Consider the following 20,514-nt stretch of genomic DNA (forward strand, 5'->3'; position numbering starts at 1 on the left):
CAGGTGGGGCGGGAGCATCCTCCCTCCCCCCCCACCCCACTAGCTAAAAGCCGGTGAGGGGAGTTGTGGTGCGCACGCCCTGTGATGGAATGAGATGAATTAAAATATTGACCGGCCGTTATCTCTCCGATCCTCAGGCAGCTGGAGCTCAGCGCCCGGAGGGGGTCGTGGGCCGCTGTGCCTCTCGGGCTCCGTGCCCCTCTTCTGGTACTGCTGCACTTCTGGGGAGGCGCACACTGCGGCCAGATCGCCGCCTGCCCGCAGAAATCCGCGTGCTCGTGTGAGCCCCGAACTCCCCTGTGGGCGCTTTCAATCTTCGTTCCGCGGCTGCAGCCTTTCTGCCCGTGTGTCGGCTCTCACACGGGTGCCTGAGGCTCACGTTGGAATGAGGCTTTTTCCCTGACCTCGCAGGTTCTCCTTCCCGCGGCCCCCGACCACGCTCCTTCCCAGAATCCTTGAAACTACAGTCCTGTAGCTTATTGCCATCCCGAAGCTGGGTTTTTCCTGCTAGAAATTTCTCACAGGAGCACGTCTCCCTGACATGATCCACTTATTGCCTTTTCCTTGTCAGGTGCAGGCTTGTTTTCCAATAGAAATAAAAGCAAAGAGCTAATTCTGCAATTGTGAGGCAGGCAGCGCTTGCACTGAAATCAAGGGGAGGCTTGTCTTGGCGCACCGATTGCAGGTTCGGCATCAAAATCGTTGTAATAAAACACTGTCACAGAAGCAGCATCTCCCACTTTGAAAATAAACATCTCTGCTCCAGTTAGGTGTGTGTGCAGCAACAGGAGGCTATCGATTTGGGAGAGTGCTCAGAGGCACGGGCACTCCCAGCCTTTGGTGCTACAGAGAGCAACGCTTTGCTGCTGGCAAAAGTGCAGAGGCAAACATCTGTCCACAGTGGGAACTCTGGGGCTGGTGGCCTGCAGAATGCTGGGGAATAAGGGCTGCATCCCCGCCAGTGCTGATCTGGAGGATTCTTACAGGAGGGTGGACAGAATTTTTGGTAATTGCGGGAAAATGAGAACAAACCTATGATACAGGGCTGAGATTTGTGAGCAGGCAATAGAGGGCATGCACAAGGATGAGGCAGAGGAAGGTTTGTCACCTTGTTTATGTAAATTTCCAGGATTTCTGTAGTCATGCAATCATCCCATTATTCTCATGGCATAAGAATTCTTGCAGTTATTTTTGAACAAAAGCTTCCAAGCGGTTAAATGACATAAAACACAAAATTGAGTCTTTAAACAGTGCTAGAAAGTGTTTCCAAAGAATCTGACTCTAATCCCAATAAATACCAAAGCTGTGAAAAACATAAGGAGTTGATTACTTTTGAGTCTTGTAACTTATGGTACGTAAAGAAGTACTCGTTTCCTGACAGAGCTCGTTTTTAGGAGTTGAGTTATTGACTTCAGTGGGAGAGGGTCTGGGCCACAGCTGCCTTAGTCCTATCAGAGATGGTGAAGTCCTTCCCACTGCATCTGCCCTAATAGTCTCCTCACAAGGCATGCAAAGAGATACGGGTACTTTAATAAGTAATGGTCACACAGCACCAACCTCACCAGAGAACATCTCTACCATAACAAAATTAGCTCAACTTGAGCCCATGAACTTTTTTTCCCCCAGGGGAATGTGAGCATGGTATTTCCTCACTGCGCAAACAAATTTTGACGTAAAGGAAGCTGAAACAACACATCACTCAGAGAAAATCTAAGGCGCTTAGCCTTTAATCTGTTTAACATAAATAGCTGCCATAACTGCTGTGAATGGGGCAGTTCATCAGCAGCCCCTGGATGGAGGCTTGGAAGTCATGGTATGAAATCTATTCATCTTGCATCCCACATCCTGAAAAATGGCAATATATGTGTCTGGTGCTCTGAGATGCGCCAGTAAGGCATGGCTCTGTTAGTGCCATTTGGGGAGCAGCTCGCTGATCAAATGTCAAATATGGTTTAGGGGTATTTGGAGGGCACAAAACAAGTCACATGGTGCTGGGTCTGTACACCGGTGTCCAACATCTCCCGAGGGCTCAGGAGAAAAGGACTGAGAGGACCATGACTTCCTCCACCCGCCTTTCAACTTTTGGTCTAAGTTTGGTCTAAGACCTTTCAACGTTAGGTCTAAGACACAGAGCGCTCCTCCAGCTTCCCATAATGTACAGCGCTCACTATACGAAAGGGCCTTTGTAAGCTCCACAAGGCAAATCCCTCACTTACACTAGAGCGGTGGGCAGCCTGTATGACACACAGCGGGGCTTGAGAGCTCTTGGTATCATAAAATGCAATGCAAGCTGGCAATGTTTGCATCTAAATTGAGTGCTCTGAACAAACATTTTGGAATTGCTCATAAACAACAGGTTCCAGTAAAGATGTGAGTAATGCCATTAGTCATTGCAATTGGACCTTTTGCATCACCATGGACATTGGAGGCAAAGTTCCCATTCACTTCAGCAGGAATAGGTTGGTTTTCTGATAGATTTACTGCCCTTACCTAACGTGTTGAAAACTTCAGGGTCCGTCAGAAGACTATTGTGTGAATTGTTCTCATATTAATAGCAGAAGAGAAAACCGTCTTGCAACACTAAGAAGCTGATGCAAGAGCGTTAATAAAAGAGTGCATTAAATGATGATGCCTCTTCTGAAAGGAAATTCACAGGCATCTGGGGCCATTACCTTTCATATCCTTGCAGTTGGGAAATTAACCTTTAGCCCTTCTCCGTTGACCTTCTCTCTTTTCTCTGTTTCTGTCATTCATTCTCGTTTCCTAATGACTGGAAAAGATAGATACGTTTTGTGATTTATGCTTCCTAAGCTGCACTCTGCCTCCTCCCATACCTTCTCAAGAGCTGCAATGCTTGTGTTTGCTCAGCTATTGGTACAGTCGCAGCATCACCCAGATTTACTTCCACCTCTTCCTTTTCAATACTCCAAGTGAACTGTTTACACTTCATTTATTCCAAATCCCGTGCTGTTTGAGTGGGCATGATGGTTATGGGTTGACAGTTGGACTAGGTGATCTCGGAGGTCTCTTCAAACCTTGATGATTTTATGATTCACTGATTTCATTGGGCCTGACCGAGGTATAAATCTGACACCCATCTTCCGCTGTCACCTGGAGGAAGGCAAAGCTTTTGAGGTGCTGGAGGCAGTAGATGGTCACTGTTTTCAGGAGAGGTTGGACCCTTTGGGTTTGCATAGTGTGATAGTACACAGGTGGGACACACAGATACAAAACCAGACACGAGGAGAAAGGCACCTGTAACAACTGTACCAATGGAGGGGGATGCTGTTCCCCTGCTGATCTCAAGATCATCAGATCAGTGAGTTTCAAAGGGTGTGAAAACACTACTGCTAAGGACAGAAAAGGTGGCTATAAAGCCAGCAGACACTGATCACAACTCTTTTCCGGGCAGTGACAATCGTTTACAAAATTCCTGACGTGCAACGAATAGGCAATATTGGCTTTATCAGGACAAGGAGAGCAAGAAGTGGTCTCTTATCCCAAAAAACGGAAACTGTGCCTGAGCGAGGTCTGACTGCCTTTGCCTGCAGGGAAAGCGAAAGCCCTGAGTCATCACACTGACTTGCAGGCTGCCGGCTGCAAACCAGGCACTGAACTCCCACCTATGTTCGCTGCACATATTGCAGATGAAATGCTGCTGACACAGCTGTTTCACCACGTGCCAAAATGGGTGATTCTCCTACAGTTTTCCTTTCTGTGGGGCTTCCCCTTCTTTGCCTTGGGTTGTGTCTATGTTGTACACTGAGAGCAAAGTCTGGCATCTCTTGTCCTCTGGCTGTTGTGTTCAGGGGGCACTTGGTGACTTGCCTTTAGCCAAAACGTCTTTTTTTTTTTTTGGTTAAGATATTTTCCCTGCAGAAGCTGAAGATGGGTTGAGTTCTAGGTCTCGTCCTCTCATGAGATGTGGCTGGGCCACTCCGAAGCACTGCTGGGTGCTCCCAGAACCCTTGTTCCCGTCACGCCAAGCCCCTCAGCATCTCTGCAGCCACCCACACAGCTTTGTTCTGCTCTGGCCTTTGCTTTGCTCCTTGGGCCATCCTTCCTCAGGTCACAGCCACACACGTGCAGGACAGTGCTTGCCCTGTCCCTGGGCTGCTGCTGCCTGTGAGCATGAGCGCTCAAGGGACAGCATGTCACTGAGCTGTAATAGAAATAAATGCAGGCAGAGCCCCCTCCTGTTACCCACAGAGACTATTTTTGGAGGAACTATTTTAAGGGTTGTTCTGGCGTTCCACATCCTGACATTTCAGCACTTTTACCTCACCTACCATCTGCACTAATGGGTTTTCAACGACAGATCATCCCTATCAACCCACTGCAGTGATCCTTTATGCCCTATCTGCGCTACACACACCGTCTCAGCAGCACCTTTTATTTATAAAACAATAACTCCAGGAATAAAGGGACGTTCCCGCCCTCCCCCTGCCCCCAGCGCCTCAGAACTCAGGCATCCTTTTAGTATTCACTGCGTGACGCCTGCGTCAAGCAAAACACACTTTGTGCAGAAACTGTTTAATAAATAAAATTGAAAGGTGCTCCAAAGTGACCCACAAGGCAGGGGTAATTTTGTATGCTGCTCTTCATGCTTTCTCACTTACTTCTGCTGTTTACAGATTTTTTTCTTCATCTGTTTGCAGATGAAGATGTTTGAAGAGATGCTGATGTTGCCCTCTTCATGAATAAATCTCTTTTAAGCATGTCGGCCGGCACAATAAAAAATTATCAAACAAATTAGAGCCCGAACCTGCAGCCTTTTCTTATGAAAGCAAGCCTGTCCCTGGGCCAGTTCCCGGCCTGCAAGATGCTTTCTCCATAGCAAGAGACACTCACGTGTGCTGCACATACAAGGACTGGGATTTTGTGCTGCAGAACTTGACTACCAGCCAACGCTGGATGCAGCTCAGCAAAAGGAATCAAGGTGGATGTCAGGGACCAGTTTCAATTTCCTTTTCTTCTGCCACTTGGCGCAGGCATTTGTTGGAGGGGCCAGAGGTTGCTGTAACATGTACCGTGGCTTAAGGTCCTTGTGGTAAGATATGCTTCCAAATTCTGTGTGTGTGAGATGCCTTGCCTGCAACACACAGGTGCTCTGGGGCACTTATCCAGGTATGGCCCATATTGCCATGTCTACCATGTGCTAATCTTCCCTTTTCCCTCTTGCCTCCAGTGGGGAAGCGGTCAGGTGTTGGGGGACTTGCACATACAGGTTGGTTATGACCTATGTCCTCACCAGCTCAGCTGAACATGGGTGCCCTGGGCCCTTCCCCATACAGGAGAAGTGCCTTCCTCAGAGTTTCAATTTGAAGAGCTCCTCATGCCCCAGCTCTGGAGCATCTTTAGCTGTGGCAAGGGATGGCTTCAGCTTCCTCAGCCTTTCGGAAGCAGAAAATCTGCTCCCAGAGATGGTTCGCAGGATTGTAGACCTATTTGGGCATGCTTGCCCCGCTGGAGCAGGAACCAAACATGTGGATTCTGGTCCCCAAAATTAGAAGTGAAAGGATGGAAAATATGTGTACTAGGAACTGTTTTTGTAAATGGCTGAAGTGTATTAGGTGCAATAATAAAGAATTAAAAAGTAATAACACTAACTCATGCTCTTGGCAGTCCTGATTCCCACTGTGCTGAAAATGGTTTCAATGTAAGTCTTTCATGTGCTGGAGCCAACCAGATAAGCAAAACTCTTCTTGGTATCTTCCTTTACTCAAGCTAGAATAGTCAATAAAGCCTTTGTGTTGTGCCTGGCGAGGAAATAACAAAAGCAACTGTATCTCGAGCCAAGAAAAACCTTGCAAGGATAAAGATGGTAGGATTTCAACTGAACAGCAGAAGTATGCTTCGGTATGAATAACTTCATAGACTCATGCATGCAGCAAACATGGTGCTGCCAGCTAGTGTCTGTCAAGTGCACCCAGCAGCAGTGAGCAGTGTGCAGACATGGTTTCTTGGTTAGTAGGATTTGAAGGGTAACCACATAAACACCAGTAACAGCCCCATAAAATGGTACTAGTTTTACAGAGCCAGGGAAGTAAGGCAGAACATACAGAAGAAAAAAGGAAACAAAACCCACCAAGCGATAATTTAAACGGTTGTGGCTGATGGACACATGTTGGAAGGGAGGCTAATTGAAGAATTATTAGTGGAAATATTTAAAATGTAAACAAGGAGAAGTCCCCTCTGTGATGGACAAACCAAATACTTTTCACTGCCTCCTCTTCCCAAGTACTGAAAGGCCAAAATCTCGTGGCCGTCTTTTTGCATTGCTGCCAAAGATCTTGGAACACAGAAGTCAGTCCAGGAGCAGAGGCACTAGAGCCCCTGTATCAGAGAGAAAAAGGTCCTCAGTTCTGGCTTGCTGACTGGAAATAGCTGTCTCCTTCCTGCAAGAAGGACAACCGGGATGAGGGCTTGCAAGACGTTTGTCTTGGTGGCGATGGCTAAGGGCAGAAACTGCTCTCATCTCCCCTTGCTTCCTCTGCCCTTCAGCATAACACACGTATCTCAGTGCGAAGCACAGGATGTTCATGTTAGCCTGCAGCATATTGTTCAGAAATGCTTTAATAATTCATTGGAATAATTAAAGAGGAGGAAATCCATAACTTTCTGTGGCAGTTTGCTCCCAGTGCTAAAAATGTGCACCGCATTTGCCATTTGAGTGGGCCTGAACTCACCATCCAGTCTTTGATGCTTGCTGTCCCTTTCTTCCAAGAGATTAAAAGAGCTCTTTACTACCCAGCATTTTCCCTCCCTTAAAGTGCTTATCTGCTCTCTGCCTCATCACCCCTCAGTCCTCTTAAACAGATTGAACTCCCAGCCTCTGTCAGGGAGCAGCTCTCTGGTTGTCCAGTCATTTTGCAGCTCCTTTCTTTATGTGCTTGCTGATTTTTCAAAATACTTCTGGAAACATGGATGTCAGAACTATACTGCGTATTCCCCATTTGGTTTCATCAGTGCTGCATGCAGATGTACTTTGTAACAGGATTTTTTTTTTTTTTTATTTAAACAGTCCTTTTTTAACCATTGGAATCCATGGATTTCTCTTAAGGACTTTTTCCAGACTGCAGACTTCTACTTTCTAGGTGTGATCAGTATCGGGTTCTTCCAGATGTGTGGCATTTTAGCTAAAGAGACTCTCTGTAAACTGTTCCACTCTGCTTGTCACTTTGGTCACCTCATCTTTCTTATTGTGCAGATTTCTTCTCCTCAGCTCTTAAGGCTGGTTCATCCAGGCCAGTTGCACTGGTACTTATTTAATCTCAGTGCTTTAGTGTCTGCTATATTGTGAAAGACAGGGATTGCTTGAGGGGACATAGATAGAAATTCGTTTTTCTTTATTCCTTTTATCCTATAGATGAGAACAGCTAGCATAGAATCATAAAACTATAGAATCGCAGAATGGTTTGAGTTGGAAAGGACCTTAAAGCCCACCCAGCCCCAACCCCCTGCCATGGGCAGGGCTGCCACCCACCGGATCCAGGGCCCCATTCCAACATGGGCTTGAATGCTACAAGCATAGGACACCACAGCTTCTCTGGGCAGCTGTGCCAGGGCCTCACCACCCTCTGAGTAAAGAGTTTTCCCCTAACACCTAATCTTATTTTCCCCTCTTTTATTTTATAGCCATTTTCCCCTTGTTCTATCGCTATCAGGACAAAGTCAGTCCCCATCCTGTTTATAAGCTCCCTTCAAGTACTGGAAGGCTGCAGTTGAGGGCTCCTCGAGACCTTCTTTTCTCCAAGCTAAACAAGCCCAACTCCTTCAACCATTCTTCATAGGAGAGATGCTCCCACTCTTTGATCATCTTCATGGACTCAACCCAGTAGCTCTACACCTCACCTTTATTGAGGACCCCAGATCTGGATGCAGTACTCCAGACAGGTCCTCTGACGGCAGAGCAGGGGGGGACAATCCCCACTGTCTCCCTGCTGGCCAACTCTCTGTTGATGCAGCCCAGGATGCTGTTGCCTTCCAGGTTGCAATTGCACACTGCTGGCTCACGTGATTTGAGATCACAGCAGTTCTCTTCAGGAAAAGAGGAATATTTTATTTTGTGGAAAAACACGAGAGATAATGAGAAACAAATTTTGAAAATTTCGGTACTGAAAGCTTTTCAGATTTCACTAATTTAACACAAGACATCTCTTCCAACACAGAGGAGATGATTTGTGCACACGTGTTGGTGATTACACAGTCAATGAAAGCCACACTTGAAGCAAAATCTTTTCTAGTGCCATTAGAGGTAATGGCATTAGGAAGAAATCCCAAGCAGGGATAATTACTCAGAGTTCATCAGGCCTGGTTATGCAAGCTGCAGCAAAAAGTAGTGAGAGTGAGTACCTTGAAGGAAGGACATTTCTTAATTATGGTTTTGTTATTCTATCGCCATCATACCTTTATTGGTTGTAAAAGAGATCTGTGTACTGTTTATTTCCCTGAACTCTGCACAAAAGGAATAAATAAAGCTCATGGAGCTGAAGTCAGGAAAGACAGACAGGTCAATAAATCAGAAAGTCATTAAGAGTGGGGAAAGATTTTGTGCTGGATTGTGAAATGTACTGGAAGCTGCTGAAGATTCTGCATACAGGGATGAGTCCAGTCAAGTGCATATTAAAAGATGAGCCATTGCACTTTAAAGATTGATATTTAGTGAGGGGACATCATAAAAGAAGGGTTTACAGGAGTCATACTAAAGGCAGTGAAGAAGTAGTTGCTTGGCTTGACTTCTTGCGTGGTGATGGAGCAGGCTGGTTTCCAGAAGCAGTGGGATTTGCAGATGTTGAGGTGCCTCAGTTGCATGTCCTGCTACAGCTGAGGTGATAGAGAAGGTGAAAGGGCTCCCTGTCCTGAGCTCTGGAAAAGGAGAAGGCTCCTTATGCTCCAATGTTCCTGCCAAATGGCTCAAGAAGTGTAAGCAGAGTGGATGGAGTCTGTGCTCAGATTGTTTAGCAGATAGGTTGGTTGTCAGCCCTACTGGAGGTGTCCCCCAGTGCCTGTACCACAGCTGGGTGCTGAGGGAAGGTGGTGTTTGCAGCTTGCATGGAGATGTGTGGATGTGCTGCTTGTTAAAAGGAAATTGAAAGTGAAAGCCAAGAGGAAAATGGTTGTGTTTTGGGGGTTGTCTATAGACAACCTAAAAACAAACCATGAGGTTTCAGTAAAGATACTACCAGATATCAGGAAATATTTAATAAAAGAAGTATAGCAGACTCACGCTAAAGAGCTGGGTGAAAGAGCTGTTAATGAAGTGCAGGTTATGTCCAAGCTAGTGAGATCAAGAAGAGCACAAGCTCTGCAATCAGATGCAAAACTGTAGTAAAATAGGCCAAAACAGATTTTGAGGAATAATTTACTGAAAGGCATAAAAACCAATAATAAGACCTTTTTAAACTACATCAGGCAGGGGCTGCTTGCCAGCAAACACGTAGGCCAAGAGATGGCCATGATCTAATGGAAGCACTTAGAGAAAAAAGGGTCATATCAATGGAAGCAAATGAGACCTTTGTGCTGGAGAGGAGATTTGGGAAGTTTCCCTTTTGGGAAGTTACTGGGGGCTGAGCAAAAAACCACCTCAGACTGAACTGTCAGCAGAGGACATTATAGAGCAAACTGATGGAATGAACAGCAACAAATCACCAAGGCCAGCTGGGGTTCACCCTGGACTCCCTAGGAGGCTCAATTACAAGACTGCTGAATGACCAAGTGGGATGTGCAACCTATGCCTTCCATCAGTCATATAACAGGAAATGGATCGGTAAATAGGCACAGATTTTTTTAAAAAGAGAATTCCAGGAAACCACTGTTTAGTATGGCTGCCTTCCATACCACACAAATTGTTGGATGGTCTAATGAAGCAAAGTCCAGGCATATTGGATGGATTGACGCAGGAGAGATGTGCTGCTCTGCAGATCTGTTAGAGACCATCAGAAGATTCTGTAAGACTATAGATGAACATGACCATCTCAACACGGTGTGTCTGGCACCTCCAAAAGCTGATAACAGATCTTTCATCACAGTGCTTAGTAAAGAGCCGTGTGTACTGAGTTCTACTCTCACCCTTGTGTATTGGCCTAGCGAAGCTCTGCATGGGCTGTGGGAGAGGTGCATCCTATTTGCCCTATAGTGTATTATTTGTAGGTTGAACCTTACCTTCGGACTTCTGCTGGGGCAGATGGGACAACAGAGTCAGTAAACTTTACAGAATCATGGGACTGTAGGGGTTGGAAGAGACTTCCAGAGATCATCAAGTCTAACCCCCCTGCCAAAGCAGGCTCCCTACAGCAGGTTTCACAGTTAGGAGTCCAGATGGATCTTGAATATCACCAGAGAAGGAGATTCCACGACCTCCCTGGGTGGCCTGTTCCAGTGCTCTGTCACCCTCACTGTGAACTTCATCATCATGAAAACATGAAAAGTAACAATCTGGGACAGACTTCAACAGTACCATGAATCTGAACAGCCTTCCACCTGGTAGACAGTTTTCTACAGCTGCTATTTAAACACAACTTTGTAAACCACCTTTGTCCTCGCCGTGCAGAAATCTCCTCATGTTGCTTATAATCCTCAGTTATCTCTGACAATGTAGTTTCTCTGCCTTACTGTATACTGCCATATACAAAATTATCATTTTTGTACTGGTAGCCTGGGTTGCTGTGCCCCAAATGGACTGTATTGGTGGATAAAAATTGGAATTATTCTTCTATTTGGGGATTTGTTTGCTCCTGATTGGTATTGAGGGTAAAAGCCCATTGTTCAAGGTTATAAAATCAGCTGATAACTCATTTGCAGGGTTTAAATAAATGAAATCATATAAAGAACCTGGATGTGCATTTAAAACTAAAGTTCTGTTTTTGCATTCAAATGGTAGTGATATATAATGTGATGATTAAAATGGAAGATGAGAAAATACGTTGCTTTGAAAGTTTTAATCTGTTATTTCCATAGGAACATGTCAGGGAATCGAGCATACTTGATTTTCCTTTGTTGTTCTGCATAACTGAATATACTCGGGTCATTATATCTGAGTAATCATAATGACATTCTTAAAAACAAAAAAAGAGAGTGATAGCAGCATATGATTAAGTGCGGCTTGTTTCTAATCTTCTGAAAAATCAGATTTAACAATTTTTTGAGTCCTTTTTTTCCCATTGATGAACTGCAGATTTACATGACTAATGTCTATTAACACATGTAAATACTCCTTGCCTCAGTGGGAAGCAACAGTGAGAAAATAAATCCTGCCCACAGCCCATTCTGTCAGATGAATCAAGTCTATGAATGGTACTTTTTCCTAGTGGGTTATTGGCTGGGTTGGGAAACAGCAAACGTTTAATTTAATAGGTTTTCATCTCTGAAGGCAAATGTCAGCATCAATTTACCTCGGGGCTAAGTGAGACCTCTGGAGGGATCTTGGCTCTGAGCAGGGGGTCGAGGCATGAAGCCTCTGTAATGAGGGTGAGAATGGGCTAGCAAACGTGAGGCAAATGGCCAAGGGGTGTGAAAATAGTACCTGCTCCAAAGTGGGACATTTTCTGCATGTGGAAGAGAAGCTGAGCGCCTGGAACTGAAGCGTGCTCACCTGGCTACATGGAGATGCTTGCAAATAAGTTTCAGTAGCTTTCTCTCTGTTAATAAAGCAAAACAAGTACACACATCCTCGACAACAATCCATCAGACATGTTACTTCACATACATTTTAAGAGTATTAGATAATGGAGGAATGAAACAAATAGTCATTTTTGTCTTTCTTGAATACCAAATAACGATTATCAGTATCTGTCAAATAAATAATGTGAATAATTTAACAAGACATTGTTATTTTGCAAGAAATTATATCCTGTTCTATTAAGCTTTGGAGTAGCTATTGTGCAAAGGTAATAAATACATGGATTAGTTACAGCAGTTATGTCCAAGAAATCTAGTTCAAGTGGCACACTGCATTAAGAAAAGCAGACCGTTTGGACTCTCAATGCACTGTGCAGATGAATAGCTAGAATGCATGCTATGGGCACAGTCTTCAGCTCTTGTCAGCTGGCAGAGCTCCAGCTGGTTCAGCTGTGCACTGCTCGTGCACTCTCCTCAGGGACCTGCCTTCTCACCTCCATTTCCTTAACAAAAACCTGCATGACCATATTGTGTCAATGTGCCCGCTCTGCTGTACTTTGAACTTTTTCCAGAGAAATCCGCGGAAGTTCTTGCAGATAGATTCTACAGATCCTCATGAAAACAGGTGAATAAGAAGGGAAGGGAAACCCTGACGGTGAAGCCAGCGTCTGTCAGTGCTTGGTGTCACATCAGCTAAACACAGCTAGGAAATCCAACTTAACACTGTTGGTCAGGGAGCCACTTGTAAAAACAAAAGCAAAAGCTCCAATACTGGATCAAAAGGATGCCAGTTATCAGCTTCAGGTGGTGCTGAGGGAAGGTGTTGGCCTCCTCACAGAACAGGGCACATTCACCTGTAGGCAGGGTCGGTCTGCACATCAAGTCATTAGCAGCTGTTTGATTGATCTTTGTGGATTCCTGCCTGCAGCTCATTAATTAATCAATTAAAATGTCTTGGAAAATGTTATTATTTAAAATGGCTGTTTAGGATTACAGAAATAATTCTAATTACAGACAGCATTAGGGGTGTTGTGTTTTGCCAAAAATTTCTGTAGTAAAATTCTCTTTTCTGTTTGTGAGAAGTTAGGAAAGTGTTAACTATTTGCATTAAAGTTTTCCATGCTGGCTGTTTACTGCTCACAGATCTTTTTCTCAGAATGAGGAGGGAAAGACATACATCTCACAGCTGAGGTTTGAAAGCTGCGCACTACCCACGCATCGAAGAAAGGGCTGGGAATTCCTTTGCAACCAAGACCTTGCATCAAGGACATGATTTTAACCATCCCTATCTCAGACTTACTTAAGTACAGGAAAAAAAAATTAAAAAAACAACAACAACAACAACAAAAAAACCTCACTGTGGACTGCATGTTCTTATTGATAACTTGTCCAGCTGAAAATCTCCCAGGAGACAAGAATCACCTGCTGCAATGCCTTTTTCCATCTCCAGGACTTGCAGGACACATGCTAGGAACATCCAAGCCCAGGGGCACAGATGGCAGCACATTTCACATGACACCTCCGCATAATAACTGCATAAATGGGGTAACAGGCAGCATCTCTCTCCAGTGCTTTCAGCAGCTTTCATCCCTTTACTGGTACAAAGAGGGACAGGCAGCCAGGACTTGCAGTGGACACCCAAACCCACGGCTTCTTTTGCTCCCCACCAGTCCTTCCCTGTTTGTGAACTGCAGGTCTAACGGGGCATCTCCCCCACCCACAGCAATTTCCCTTCTTTCTTTCTTGAGGTGTGGAGTTGACCACCTCACGCTAGATAAACCATGTTGTTAAAAGCAATGGTTTGGCATAGAGTACGCAGTGTGAACTTCCTTCTGAACTGAATCAGAGCTGTGGAGCAAGTCAAGGAGTTCTCTGCAACTCATTTCTTACATCGGCTGGAGGAAGCGTGGGTAATGCCCTGGATGTGGTGATATGCTAGCAGAGAAAGCTTCTGCTACAGTGCAGCCAATCTCCCCTTGAGGGATTTCAACTTAGCCTCTTTTTCCTTTTTGTTGCTGTCACAAAATCCCTATGCGATGGTCGAAATCTACAGGAACAAAACCTCTCAGAGATGACCATTTGCATGTGGCAGTACCCAGCTTGAAACCTTGGAAGCATTTAGCAGGCACAGTCTGAAATCAACAGAAGCTATTTTCTAAGCACGCAAAGTGCTGTGGAAAATATTATATACTATGAAATAAGCCCTAGGTACTTCAAATCTTCCACCCTGAATTAGAGGTTAGTTTTGACCATACGCTCCCTGTGTCTCGATTCTCTGTGCGTAACCATCTCCATTGATAATACATCTCACCAGAAGAAGCACAGTGGGAGTAAGTTAAATGTTTGTGAAACACTGATATCACACGCTGCAGCAAAGCCCAGGGAGGTGCAAATAATTCTGTTTTCAGAGCAGGGTGTGAGAAGCGCACAGTAAATGAGACAGTCATGCATTGAAGATGAGGATTTTGAGGAGCAGTTAATGAAGAATGTGTCAAGCAGAAAACAACAGTAGTATAGTGAAATAATTAAGGATGTTTCATAACCCGCATACCCATAAGAACTGGTAACTTAGAAAAGCATACAAAATTAGTCACTCATCTAGGAGATCTTATATAATCACTAAACAAATTGTTCCGGCAACTGCAGAAGTAAGATCTGAGCACACCTCATTTGTCCAAGATGACACAACTGCATTGTGAAAATCCAACGTGCCCTTTTGGCATTTGTATTTCGAAGAACACAAAGACACCAATTCTGGCTCTACCAGACAGAGCCAGAAAGCATCCTACATATGTAGTTTATTGATGTGGAAATGGAGAAAAACCTAAAAACCACACTGACAAAAATGGTGAAAGCCCTGTGGAAACTTACTGCACTATGAGGATATTAGTTACTTATAGGTAATTATGTTATCACTGCTTATAGCTCCTTTTGTTCATTTCATTTAAATTGGACATTCATTAAATGTAAACTAAAGAAAAGTTTCATAAGAAAAAGAGAATAAAAGTGGGCGCTGGATGGATGCCTTTACTGAGATATGGAGGAGTTGCTCCATGTTCACCGTAGGAATTTCTTGTAGATTTGCCCACTGTTTTGATAACAGGAAAAAAAAATGAGGCATGTAGAGGACCTACCAGAATAACATCTTTTCAGATCAGTATTTAGAGAGGTAAAATCATAATAGACTTAACCCAGCTGACAGTCTGTCTCCAGTCACATATTTATTCCACCCAGTAGAAGATGCTGCAGACCTGGGAGGGCTGGGGAGGCTGTACATTTCCACTCTTACATCAGATCTTTCCCTGAACAGTGGCACATTGCAGAAATGCTACGTGGCAAAACAACAATAATGCTTTCTGGTATCTGCTCAAAATATACAAAATACAAATTATTTTGAAAGAGATGTATAGTGTGCTGAGAAGCAGCATTCAATTAAGTAATTGGTTGCAGGCATCTTTTCTTATTAAAATGGAGCAATTGTAAATAACAGAATGATATTTAAATTGAATGGTATGTGAGGGGAGTACGAAAGATTTACAAGAAGCATTTGTAATTGCATTATCTCTAAGTAGAAACTGTACAAATTGTAATGAAAAATACAAATGTATCTTGATATAAAATGGGAATATTTGATCAAGAGGATGAATATGTAAAGAATAAGTAATTTTTATTGAAAAAGTTCCTGCTGCCTGCATGCAATATTCATAAAATGTGTTAAAAGTTTATAAACAGAAAAATACTTGCTAAAACACAAATTTAATATGGAGGTGTATTTTAAATATTTAACAAAATGATTGCACTTTATTAACAGTATGCTCTTTATTTCTCAGATTAAAATCTCTTTTTTTATCCCTCCCATCTTTATTTGACATAGCTTTATTAGTTATTTGCTACACATGACCAGAAACAGCTAAGGAGTGCTAATTATTTCTATAAACATTAAAGAATTCTGGCGGTTTGTGCTTCAAAGGTATTGCACACATTTTGTTAACATTGTTGGAAGAAATCATGCAGTGCTTCAGCTCCATGATAGGGCCTATGCTCCCGCTCACTGCCACAGGGCACGTGAGATGCAACTCTGCCCTTTCTGGGCATCCTATGGAACACAGTGCTTGACACTGTCTGCTGGCACCGTGTTCCAGTAATAGGGTCACCTGCAGTGAAGGAATCCACCCAGACTTCCTGAAAGAGCTTCCCTAAGATTCTTTTCTTCTTCTCTCACTCTTTATTTCACATTAAGCCAGAAAGTCTGAGAAAATGTTGGTAAGGAGAAAAGGGTGGGACTGTGTCAGCTCTCACTTGGGAGAGTTGGCTGCTTTGTGCTTTGGCCATCAGAGGTTATATTACCAGTCTTTCTGAGAAGAAAGATGTTTTTCTTATCCAACCTGAACCTCCCCTGGAGCAACTTAAAGCCATTCCCTCCCATCCTATCATTGCTACACTGGGGATAAGAGGCCAATCCCCACCTCACCACAGCCTCCTTTCAGGCAGCTGTAGAGAATGATCAGGTCATCCCTAGCCTCCTCTTCCCCAGACTGATCAATCCCAGCTCCCTCAGCTGCTCCCTGTAAGACTGGGGCTCCAGATCATTCACAGATTTGTTACAATAGGTGTACAATAAATAGAGAGGTTAGATTTAGTAAGATTATCACGGTGGAAAGGCAATCAAAATAAATGGAAATGCTCACCAATGTTGTAGGCTCACAGTAAACTCCAAAAGGAGGAATCTCCAGAAGGAAACCCTTCCCCATGGCAGTCAGCCCTTAAATGGGGTCTAGGAGATGTGCAGCCAGGCTCCACCCCTTCCATCACACAACTGAATTGCCTTCACCTGTTCTCCATGACTGACTCAGTGCTTGCCTCAGGTGATCAATCAGTGCTTCAGGCCGTGACTCAGCAGTTCCCATACTGTTGCCCTTCTCTGGGCACACTTCTGGCCTTGATGTTCTTCTTGTAATGAGGGTCCCAAAACTGAACACAGCACTCGAAGTGCAGCCTCAGCAGTGCTGAGAACAGAGAGATGATCATCTTCTTGCTTCTGCTGGCTCTGTTATTTCTAATACAAGCCAGGATGCTGATGGCCTTCTTGGCCACCTGGGCACACTACTGGCTTATGTGCAGCGAAGTGTTAACACCCCCTTATCTTTCTCCTCCATGCAGCTTTCCAGCCACTTTGCCCTAGGCTTGTAGTAATGCCTGGGTTGCTGTGATCAATGTGCAGGACCAGCACTTGGTCTTGCTGAACTTCATCCCATTGGCCTCAGCCCATTTTTCCAGCCTACCCAGATCCCTCTGCAGGGCCTTCCTACCCTCAAGCAGATCCCACCAAAATTGGTGTCATTGGCAAACTTACTGAGAATGCACTCAACCCCCTTGTCATCAAAGAAGATATCAAACAGGACTGTACCCAGTAATTAGCAGCCTATGCAGCAACACAAAGGTACAATCATGGAAAAAGTAAAAAGGAACATTCTCAACCTCCTGGCTACTTGCAGCCTGGAGGACAAAATGCTGTTCTGGCTGCTGTTGATCACTGCTCACCCATTTAACAAGTGGGAATGACTCTGCCGCCTTAGGAGGCAAACCCAACAAAGGGCAATGGTGTCTTTGAGACTTTCCACCAGTACCTGAATGACACCATCTGAACTGAGCTAGAAACTCACAACTTCAGCAACATGCTGCAAAGAAACTTTTAGAGAAAGTTTTAACACAAAACCAGCCAGGACAATCACTGCTGGGAAACTTCAGGTAGTGCTCAGATTCTGCATTCAGAGGTCATCTTTCCTGGTAGTTCCACAAGGATGTTTCTACTTTTCTGGTTGCTCAAGACACCCATGCCATACTTAAGAGGAAACTGTTTCAGAAAATGGCTTTCGAGGGCATCACTGCTCTGCTTAGTGCTCTGGTGTGTAGCAAGGCAGAGCTCACGTCTCATTCCAGGCGCTATTTTTCTCATAAGAGAGCAGGTCTCAGCTCACTCCCAAGAAAGCAAAGTGCTACCCACAGCCATTTATTATTTCTAACCATGGAAAAATGTGATAAACTAAATCAAATAATTGGAGAAAGTCCCAATTGCTCAAGCTGCATCACGTGATCAATTCAAAGACCAAGAAAGAGAACCGTGGCAAAAGCAGAGTCCACCATGGGTACTGGTAGAACGCTGTCAGCATCTGCCATAAATGACTCACAGTCTGACAACTGAATTTATTAGAAAGAGACTTGGGCTCTGATGGATTCAGTCTTGCTGAAAAAGTAATAGATTTATACATCTCTTTTGAGCTTTTCAAAGCATTAATACCTTTTTTTTTTTTAATTTATTACCTTGATTACACTCTTAGATGTGTACTGTGCACAATCACTGCCTGTGCCCACTGCCAGTGGTGGGGGGAGGACTCCAGCTGATCACTGCTATGTGTTTTCTGCTGCACACAGAGAGGGCCTCCAGCCAATGTAACTCTGTGTTTGCCCCATTTGTACAATTAGTTTAAGTATGTTTTTGTAGAATAATTATCTGAAAGTAGCATGACTTAACAGAGGAGTGCTTTCTAAAATCGGGTGAGTTGAGCACGAAATGTCATTTGTGCTAATCTGTCTGAAACTGGGGAAGTGTGAAATGCAAATGTAGAGAGGAATTATATCTTCTGCAGTATTATAGGCCAGGAAAAAAATCTGTTTATTACACAAAATAAAACGTATTTGTAACAAAATCTTGACTTACACTAGTTCCCGGCTAAGTTAATGTATTATTAATTGTGCATTTTTGGATATAAATTGAGAGGGAGGAAGACAAACTATCTCTAGCACTGCAGCCACTTAACTGTAACAATCGCATTTTCTTTTTAATACAGTAAGTTTATTTTTAAAGTGATCTACAGAGGAGCAGATGGGGGAACAAATTCTCTGAGGATCCATCAACACACAGACCATGGAGCAGTGCCTGGTGCCAGGCATGTCCACCTTGCAGTCCTTCCTCCCTGACTCCCCATTATCTTGGGTCTGGCAACCAGAAATGCAAACATTCTCTGAAGGTAAATCCCCTGTAGTGTTTGAGCTGGCACTGGTTGTCATAAACAACTTCCTAGCTGGGCTGCAGCTTCTCTCTGTGGGGCTGTCTCAGGGGTTTCTGTGCATCTGCAAGCACAGCATGCCTCCAGCAGCAGTGGGAAGGTAGATGCAGAGAGAGGAGGCCCTGGTCCACAGGTCCCAAGGAAAAGCTCTGGAATAAAATCATAGAATCATAGAATCGTAGAATCACAGAATCATTGCCTGCTGCCTCATGCACACAATTTGTTTCCCTGCTGTCACGTGAACTCCTGCCATGCAGGTTGCAAAATCCCCACTGGTATCAGCAAGGATGGAGTTTCACTCCAGGCTGCATCATCCTCGTGTTTTCTCATTAATTATTGCTCCTATGCTTTATCTGTAAAAGCACCAAGCAGTAGCGCATCAATCACAACACAAGCCTGAACTATGGCTTCTCCATTTTGTGCTATTTCAGAAAAGGCAGACTTCCAGGCTGGACGGTGCTATTGCAGCCAAGCCGGTGGGCAGGCTGAAGCTGCTTATGACCTGCAGCGTGCCCTCTCCTTCCCACGCACATGCTGCAGCCACAGAAGGGTTGGGTATTAATGCCCAACATTGTTTATTCAAATTTTTAAACTCAAAAGTGTGTTTTTGGGTGACTAGAAAGAGTATGCTGTCAGTCCAGGCTGCTGATTCTGTTGTTGTGTGGGGTAGTCTCAACACAAGGGACAGTCCTGGTGGGTGGATGCAGCTTTAGCAGACAGATGTGCACTAGAAATGAAAGAACAGTCCTGCAGCGTGCAGGTAAAAATATTTAATAATGGCAACTGCAGCACAGCAAATAGGAAGAAAACTGAACAAAATCTCGTCTTTGTCTGAGTGTTATCTGCATCAGCTACCAACCTCTAAAGCCCATCATCACCTTCCTAGAGTGTGCAGAAGATACAGGAATACATGTATCTTAGCCATTAGTTTGTGATGGTGGGAAGCATCCTTAACTCTTCTATTAAAGGAAATTATGTTGTAGAATCATAGAATTTTAGAATCATTGAGGTTGGAAAAGACATTCCAGACCTTCAAACAAGTCATGAGGTGTCCCATAACATTGCCATGGAAGAACTGCATCTGACTGAGTTTGGAGAAGGAAAGGCAGGGGCTGGGGGAACTGGCTCTCAGGAAAGCCTTGGAGGAAAACATGCTTCTTTACCAGCCTGTTTGTGCATGTGCATCATCCCTCTGCAACTGGGCAGTTTTGCAAGAAGTGGATCGCAGAGACGAGTGGTGATGGGGTGCTACTTGACACCAGCGACGTTTCTGGGAAGATGTCTTGGGAGATGAGTGTCAATGTGACAGTCACCAGTGCGCTCAGCCCTTCTGCCAGGGATGTCCCTGTAGCGTGGATACTGCATCTGCTGGGAAGGATGCTGACCGTGCCCCCAAGCTCTGTGTCACAACACCCACTCCTTTAGGGGTGGCAATCAGGGATCCTGATTTGAAATCATCTTTAAACCACCTCCTTCAAGGCTGCCCAGGGTGCCTGCAGATGCAGTAAACTGGGCTCCACTGCAATATGCCTTTCCCCTAATCAAGGAAACATCACAAGGTCTGTTTTGGCCCTGAAACTACGGAGTCTGAGCAAAACTGAAACACCCGCTCTGGGAAAAATGCAGCCATCTCAGCATCTTAGAGCTATGTGAAGAATTTCATACACATGTTGGAAACTCATTTCAGTTTTGTCTATATTTCAAGAAGCATTTTGGTTGAATTTACCACTTCTGACTAGTGCTCGATCTTCACTATGCACTTACTACATGCGTGCATGTTGGTTTGTTTTTAAAGGACATTACCTACCTGAGCAGCCCTTCAGTGGAT

This window comes from Meleagris gallopavo, chromosome 6 (genome assembly GCF_000146605.3).
Source record: "Meleagris gallopavo isolate NT-WF06-2002-E0010 breed Aviagen turkey brand Nicholas breeding stock chromosome 6, Turkey_5.1, whole genome shotgun sequence".
NCBI classification, from domain to species: Eukaryota; Metazoa; Chordata; class Aves; order Galliformes; family Phasianidae; genus Meleagris; species Meleagris gallopavo.